Source organism: Macrobrachium rosenbergii, chromosome 19, assembly GCF_040412425.1.
Source record: "Macrobrachium rosenbergii isolate ZJJX-2024 chromosome 19, ASM4041242v1, whole genome shotgun sequence".
Taxonomy (NCBI): Eukaryota; Metazoa; Arthropoda; class Malacostraca; order Decapoda; family Palaemonidae; genus Macrobrachium; species Macrobrachium rosenbergii.
Genome location: NC_089759.1, coordinates 2,429,157 through 2,437,392, shown reverse-complemented (window position 1 = coordinate 2,437,392; position 8,236 = coordinate 2,429,157). Strand labels below are relative to the sequence as shown.

Below are 8,236 nucleotides of genomic sequence, written 5' to 3'. Positions count from 1 at the left end.
TGATATGGTAAATATTGATATTTTAATCTAATAAATAATAATAATAATAATAATAATAATAATAATAATAATAATAATAATAATAATAATAATAATAAATTATAGCATAGTCGTGTGAGAATAATAATAATAATAATAATAAATTATAGCATAGTGATGGTGAAGTCGTGTGAGAATAATAATAATAATAATAATAATAATAATAATAATACCATAGTGATGGTAAAGTGGTATGGGAATTATATATCCCATTAAATGATTTTAGTAGCCTACAGTTCCACATAACCTGATTAACCGTGTATTCACATCAAAGACAGAACTTGACTTTCTGAATTTCGAGGTCAGTTATGATTTATTAATTTTGTTGTGGTTGATTTTATTTTTGGTTGAAATATTTCAACCAAAATTTAAACTGATTAATATAGTAGTAGGCAAGACTGATTGGCCTTTAAGAGAGAGAGAGAGAGAGAGAGAGAGAGAGAGAGAGAGAGAGAGAGAGAGAGAGAGAGCTGTTACTTCTATTTCCAGATGTCAGGTAGAAATTGAGAAAGAGAGAGAGAGAGAGAGAGAGAGAGAAAGAGAGAGAAAGAGAGAACTGCTTCTGTTTCCAAATGTCTGGTAGAAACTAAGAGAGAGAGAGAGAGAGAGAGAGAGAAAGCTGCTTCTATTTTCAAATGTCAGGTAGAAACTGAGAGAGAAAGAGAAAGAGAGAGAGAGAGAACTGCTTCTGTTTCCAAATGTCAAGTAGAAACTAAGAGAGAGAGAGAGAGAGAGAGAGAGAGAGAGAGAGAGAGAGAGAGAGATTGAGATAACTAGTTGCTGCTTCTTCTATTTAGAGATGTCAGGTAGGAAATGAGGGGAGAGAGAGAGAGAGAGAGAAATGCATCTTCTATTTACAGACGTCAGAGAGAGAGAGAGAGAAATGAGTCATTATATTTAGTAACGTCAAGTAAAATGTGTAACGAGAGAGAGAGAGAGAGAGAGAGAGAGAGAGAGAGAGAGAGAACAAGTTTCCTGCATGCATTCAATAACACCATAAAAAGTGTAAGGAGAGAGATGACTTGTGCATGCAAAAGAGAACGCATTGCAAGCGGTAATGATTAGCTAAAAGATCAACCAGAAGGTGTGTTGGGGAGCATAGGACCCCACGTCTGGCCTGCGTGGACAGGTGGGTATACTCCTACCGCCACTACGGCTTCTCCCCCACCCCCCCCCGGCATCGTCTTCTTCTTCTTCTTCTTCTTCTTCAACAACCATCCACCAGCGCAACAAGACGGGGCGAGTATCGCCCGAGCTTTGCTGGCTGAAAGGTTGCTTCGAGTCAGTCGCCAGCTTATCGGGTCGTCACAGAAGACAGGTTCTAAGTCGCTTGTGTGATCCCAGCATGTTATTTGGCTGAGGACTTTTCTGTAAATCGACAGATCTTACGTATCTTGTGTGATCTTAAATGTTATCGGCTGAAGGCATTGTTTTACCTCGACAGATCTTACGAATCTTGTGTGATCTTAAATGTTATCTGGCTGAAGACTTTTCTGTAAATCGACAGATCTTGCGTATCTTGAGTGATCTTAAATGTTATTGGCTGAAGGCATTGTTTTACCTCGACAGATCTTACGTATCTTGAGTGTTCTTAAATGTTATTTGGCTGAAGGCATTCTTTTATCTCGACAGATCTTACGTATCTTGCGTGATCTTTCATACTATTGACTGAAGGCATTACTGTAACTCGACAGATCTTAGGTATCTTTTGTGATCTTCCATACTACTGGCTGACGACATTGTTGTAACTCGTTGATAAAGGGAGAAAAAAACTGATTGCCTACGCTTTTCAAGAAAGGACAGTGTGTTTTGCTTTCAACTGGTTGATAAAGGAGAGAAAAAACTTATTTATATCCGTATTCCAGCAAGGAACTGTGTCTTGTTTTTTGCGATGATACTGAAAAATAAACATTAAGAATTTGACTAAACCTCCATATTCTTAATCTCAAGAAGACGAAGAAGAGAACAGACACAAACCCAGTGAAAAACGTTGTCATACTTTCCAAAAAATATATATATATATACTTTTATTCGTATTCGCGATAGAAATTCGAAATATCGAATTCCCTAAAGAAATATATTCAATTTAAGTTTTGCTTCAAAAGGGAAAAATGTAATATCAAGTTCTTAATTTTTAATAATACTCAGAAATGACTTTTCTCTTTGTTTTGACTTATGATAGACCGCGTATTAAAGGCCATCAGTGTAATGTCAGCGAGGTGATATAATCCTGGAAAGGTGAGTGTTTGCTCAGTTTCTTATGATGGTAAAGAAACTGTTTTGCTTTCTTGTCAATAGGTCTGTGTACATTTTGTACATATATATATATATATATATATATATATATATATATATATATATATATATATGTGTGTGTGTGTGTGTGTGTGTGTGTGTGTGTGTGTGCGCGTATGTGTATATGTGTATATGTCTATAATATATATGCATATATATATTATATATATACATATATATAGGTAATAAGTATATATATACATATGTATATATGTATATATATATATAATACCGAGAGAGGCTGGTTGTTGGGATGAAAAAGATCCAAAAAAGCAAAATAAAGAGAGAGAGACAGACAGACAGACAGACAGACAGAGAATTAAGACAAAAAAAAAGATTCGCAATTCTAATCCCGCAGAGTAATCATTTCAACCCACTTCACGCCCGCAAAAAAGAATTGCCAGATTCATAATTAAAAGTGCAATAAACAAGACACGAACTCAAGCCATTCATAACCAGAAAGTTATCACAACCTTTGAGCAGACGCTGACGGTACAACATTATATAGCACCTTTTTCTTTATATGAAAATGAATTATTATAGATTTGCAATTACCTTCAGTTGAGAAATGTTGAATAGAAACCCTTCCTAACTTGCCAAGAGTCGCCCCAACTGGCACTTGTAAAGTGTTGTAAAGTGTTGTAAAAAGCCTTTGCCGAAAGATTTCAATAATATTGATCTCGTCTTGTCAACAGAGTTCTGAGTTCTTGATTATTATTGGGGTTTGTTTAATGTAGTGGATGGATGTCAGGAACCAGACGAGATGAATAGTGAGAGAGAGAGAGAGAGAGAGAGAGAGAGTTGGGCTGTGGAAGTGAAATAGATTCAGATTCATATGGGAAGGTAATGATATGTATACACATATAACATGTATATATATAAACATAAACATATATATATATATATATATATATATATATATATATATATATATATATATATATATATATATATATATATATATATATATATATATTATAAGAGACAGGAGAGAGAAAGAGTTTGGTAACTGGGGTGAAATAGATCCAAATAGAGAGAGAGAGAGAGAGAGAGAGAGAGAGAGAGAGAGAGAGAGAGAGAGAGAGAAATAACACACAAAATCATAAGAAAAATAATCTACTCTCCGAAGATGTGAGCTTGTGACAAAAAAAAATTAAATTCCACCCTTTCTTAGTATCATACAACTTTCGCACCCTAAAGTAGCTATTTTAACTTCACCTACAGAGAGAAACAAACGAAGAGAGAGAGAGAGAGAGAGAGAGAGAGAGAGAGAGAGAGAGAGAGAGAGAGAGAAACACCACACAAAATCCTAAGAAAAATAATCTACTCTCTCAAGATACGAACTTGCGACAAAAAAAAAATTAAATTCCACCTTTTCTTAATATCATACACCTTCGGTACCCACAAGTAGCTATTTTAATAAACAAACAAACGAAGGAACAAACGTAGAACCTACCCACTGAGAAGCAAAAAAAAAAAAAAATAGTAAAATAAAAGCTGCCATACGTAGGCAAAAGAAATGAGTACCCGGACAGCTGCCGAGGCTGACATTTGCATCCGCAACTCGCAAACCGCAAAATGTTCCCGTAAGTGAGAAACACTTGGCATCAGAAGGAAAACGTCTCCTCGCCCATTAATCATTAAGAAAATTCTTGCTGCGTCTTGCCTTATCTCTTCATCAGGTGGAGTCTCTCTCTCTCTCTCTCTCTCTCTCTCTCTCTCTCTCTCTCTCTCTCTCTCTCTCTCTCTCCCTTGGCCCTCTTTCTCAGGTACTTTTTGTCTACATAAATATCTTTGAAAGGGTACTTCTCACTCCCACGACAACATACCTTCTACGCTGTATGTCATCACGCTCTTTGAAATTTTCGCGATCCTAATGCGGGTGTTTATGGTCTCTCTCTCTCTCTCTCTCTCTCTCTCTCTCTCTCTCTCTCTCTCTCTCTCTCTGTATAAATCTACCCCATCTTCCGATTTTTTCCGTCACGTGTGTCCTTGGAAATGAGGCAAATCACAGTATATGATTTAATGTCTAATAAGATTTGATCAATCTCTCTCTCTCTCTCTCTCTCTCTCTTGTTTCTTTTCTATATACAGTATACATATATATGTGTGTATAAACTTCTGACTCATAGAGAGAGTGATTATATTTTATTAAATATATATATATATATATATATATATATATATGTGTGTGTGTGTGTGTGTGTGTGTGTGTGTGTGTGTGTGTATAAATAATATATATACATATAACTATCACCTAGAGAAGAATGAGAAAATTTCAGTATTGTTTGTGTTTATGTCGTGAGAGCCAAAGATTAAAAGGTACAAATCGCAACAGAGTGTTGCCATCGCGTCGTTCCCTTAATTACCTAAACAAACGAGGAACCGACGACAAGAATAAGCCGCTAAAATAAAATACTGCAGCAAGCTCATTCATGCTGTCTGCCCAGAGCACGATCAAGACACTCTGAGACAAATGATATCTCTGGCGTACTCGAGAAAATAAGAAGCAAGTAAAAAATGCGCCGACGTTTCTTCGGCGCAGTCGAGTTTTCCGTACAGCGCACAATCAAGGCCACCGGAAATAGCTCTATCTTTAGATAGTCTCGGTATAAAGCTGTACGAGCCACGGCCCATGAAGCTCTCAGTCGGCCGTGGTGGCCTGTTTGTTGCGATGCCAGAAGCACGATTATGGCGTACTTTAACCTCCAACAAAATCAAAACTACTGAGGCTAGAGGGCTGCAACTTGGTACGTTTGATGATTGGAGGGTCGGTGATCAACATACCAATTTGCAGACCTCTAGCCTCAGTAGTTTTTTTTAAGATCTGAGGCGGACAGAAAAAAGTGCGGACAGAAAAAGTGCGGACAGAAAAAGTGCGGACGGACAGACAAAGCCGTCACAATAGTTTTCTTTTACAGAAAACTAAAATGAAGACACTAGCCTCAAGATGAATGGAAGATCTCTTTTCATTTGTTTTCTTAAGACAAAGGTCTCAGTGATGGTTATTGGGTGGGTGGGGCATCTGGGGGGTGGGGGGGGGAGATAATGTTGGCACGTGTATACGAGTTTTTTTTTCGCTTGTGTTCGAATTATTCTAAAACAAGTTTTCCGAACAGTAAAATGTTTTATTTCCTCTTTCTCGATGTCACATGAGAATTTAATTAGATAATTTGTAATTTCAAGAAATTCAGTGGTATTTTCCTAACGAAATATATCTTTTTATTCTATTTCAGGGATCTACTACTCTAGTGCATTTCTCCTTGTATCTTGGTAATTTACTTACATTTTTACCTATTTATTTATTAGTTTTGGTATTTCTTTTTTTAATGGGTGATCTCATCTTTCTTTTTCCCTTTACCTTCTGTTACTTCATTCTTACGAACAACATATTCTTTGGAAGCTTAGATTTCAAGTCAATGGCCCCTTTGGACTTGTTCCATAAGAATAGGGTTCATCTTCTGAATAATAATAATAATAATAATAATAATAATAATAATAATAATAATAATAATAATAATAATAATAATAATAATAATAATAATAATAATAATGAAGAAGAATTCTGGACTATCAGTTATTATGTGATTATGAAAAGGAATCCAGACGAACGATTTCTGATTGGATATTTTAATAAAAGACTTCCCATATTCCGCACACTATCCTTTTCCAACATGAATATCGGCCAGTTGCTGACTAACATCGCTGAGCCTGAAAAGCGAATCATAAGGAAGATAGAAAAGACACTATATAAGATAAATTCGCATAATACAGCCATCCTTTTTAATATTAATAATAATAAAGAATTTTAGGCTATCAATTATTATGTGATTACGAAAAGGAATAATAATAATAATAATAATAATAATAATAATAATAATAATAATAATAATTCATTTTAATCTGTAATGAACGAACCATATTCAAAATTTGTGATATAGTATTTTTTAATAATAATAATAATAATAATAATAATAATAATAATAATAATTCAGTTTAAGATGTATTGAACGAACCATAATCAAGATTTGTGATATCAGTTGTATTCCAAAGTATAACTTATGCCAGCTGCAAAGTTCGCAAGTTGTATTTTCTCAGTTCCTGTATTTTTCGCTGTAACTGCCTCGTTTAAATTCGTTAACCTAAAAATTTATTGTCAAACCTAATCAACCTAACCTAACCTAATCAGCCTAACCTAGGCTATCCTAAGCTAACCAACCTAACCTAAGCTAACCAACCTAACCTATTCAAACTACAGTTGCTCATGTCTAATCCATGCTAGATAGAATATTAATTCACAGAATGATCAGTGTGCTGACTTTCAAGAACAAGTAAAAAGTACGCACTCGAGTTTTCTGTACAGCATATAATCAAGGCCACCGAAAATAGATCTATCTTTCAGTGGTCTCGGTATAATGCTGTATGATACGCGGCCCATGAAACTTTAACCACAGCCTAGTGGTGGTTTATACTATATCGTTGCCAGAAGCATGATTATGGCTAACTTTAACCTTATATAAGATAAAAACTAATGAGGCTATGAGGGCTGCAATTTGGTATGTTTAATGATTGGAGGGTGGATGATCAACATACCAATTTGCAGCCCTCTAGCCTCAGTAGTTTTTAAGATCTGGACAGAAAAAGTGCGGATGGAATAGAGTGCGGACGGACAGACAAAGCCAGCATAATAGTTTTCTTTTACAGAAAACTAAAGATGGTAAGCTTTCCTAATTACAAAATTTTGTGAAGATCCATCAACAACAACAATTTAAAGTATATGGTGGGTTAAGCACCTACGTAACCTACTCCAGCCTTTGTTGGAGGACACAGTAAAGAAATCAGAAGTTACAACAAACTTCGAAAGTAAAAAAAAAAAAATACTACGCAAACTTCTCATCCTTATAGTCTATATGAATACGGACGCAATTTGAACTTCCATTGGCAGGGAGGACAAACATCAATTTTCGGAAACAGTTGAATGGGTCCAAGACACGCTTGAGTAAAGAGACAGCAGGAACCCGTCACCAGTTATCGTGTATTGATTTTCCAACTTTTTCGGTTTTTGTTTACTGGTTTTTATTGTTTTTGGGTGGGTGGGTCGGTGTAGGGAGCCAAGGAAGAGGCACTCAAAGGTTTCCAGGGTATATAGAGACTGGTGGTAGTGGAAAGTTAATGTCATTTTTTTTTTTTTGAGGCCACTTCAGACAATCTTTCCAGCCTTATTTTCAACAACACCTAAATAGTGACAACTCCGTAGGGGGTTAGCACCGTCAGTGCACCTCACGTGGGGCACCGTAGGTATTACTTCGTAAGGTTCTTTGCAGCGTCCCTTAGGCCCCTAGCTGCAACCCCTTTCATTCCTTTTTCTGTACCTCCGTTCATATTCTCTTTCTCCCATCTGACTTACCACCCTCTCTATCTATTGTTTCAAAGTGCAACGGCGAGGTTTTCCTCCGGTTACACCTTTCAGCCCTTTTTACTGTCAATTTCCATTACAGCGCTGAATGACCTCATAGATCCCAGAGCTTGGCCTTGGGCCTAAAATATATAATCCAATCTAAACAGTGATGAGAAAGGCGTTAACAGTTTCATGTACCACCACTATTCAATTGTGTATTACCACTCGTGCACATTCAAATGAGAAAATGGTCGATATAACCTCAGGAAACAACTGGTTATTTTATATTTCTGTGAATAAAACAAAACACAGCGCGGAGTGACATTTTTTTTTATGCAAGGGAAACAGTGAGAGTTTCAGAGTCGATCCGATATCTCACCAAAACGTAGATACTCTTGGCAAGATTTCTCTACGGCAAGTTTGCAGTACATTGAATTCCGCCTTTCTGCCAGATGCATTTTCATTCTCTTCGTGTATAAATATTCGAAGGGCACGCCCTCAACC

At 36.2% G+C, this 8,236-nt stretch overlaps 1 protein-coding gene across 2 annotated transcripts in view; it reads left to right on the top strand.

Annotated features, from left to right (window-relative positions):
• Positions 1–1,268: 1,268 nt before the first annotated feature.
• LOC136848555 (protein NDNF-like) overlaps positions 1,269–8,236 on the top strand; it is a 25,483-nt gene continuing 18,515 nt past the window's right edge. Inside the window, exon 1 of one of the 2 annotated variants that reach the window (XM_067120836.1) lies at positions 1,269–1,357. The gene's annotated coding sequence lies outside the window, so the exon portion shown is untranslated. Of the gene's footprint in view, positions 2,278–8,236 lie in introns of both variants that reach the window. The other variant, XM_067120835.1, reaches the window with a different exon arrangement.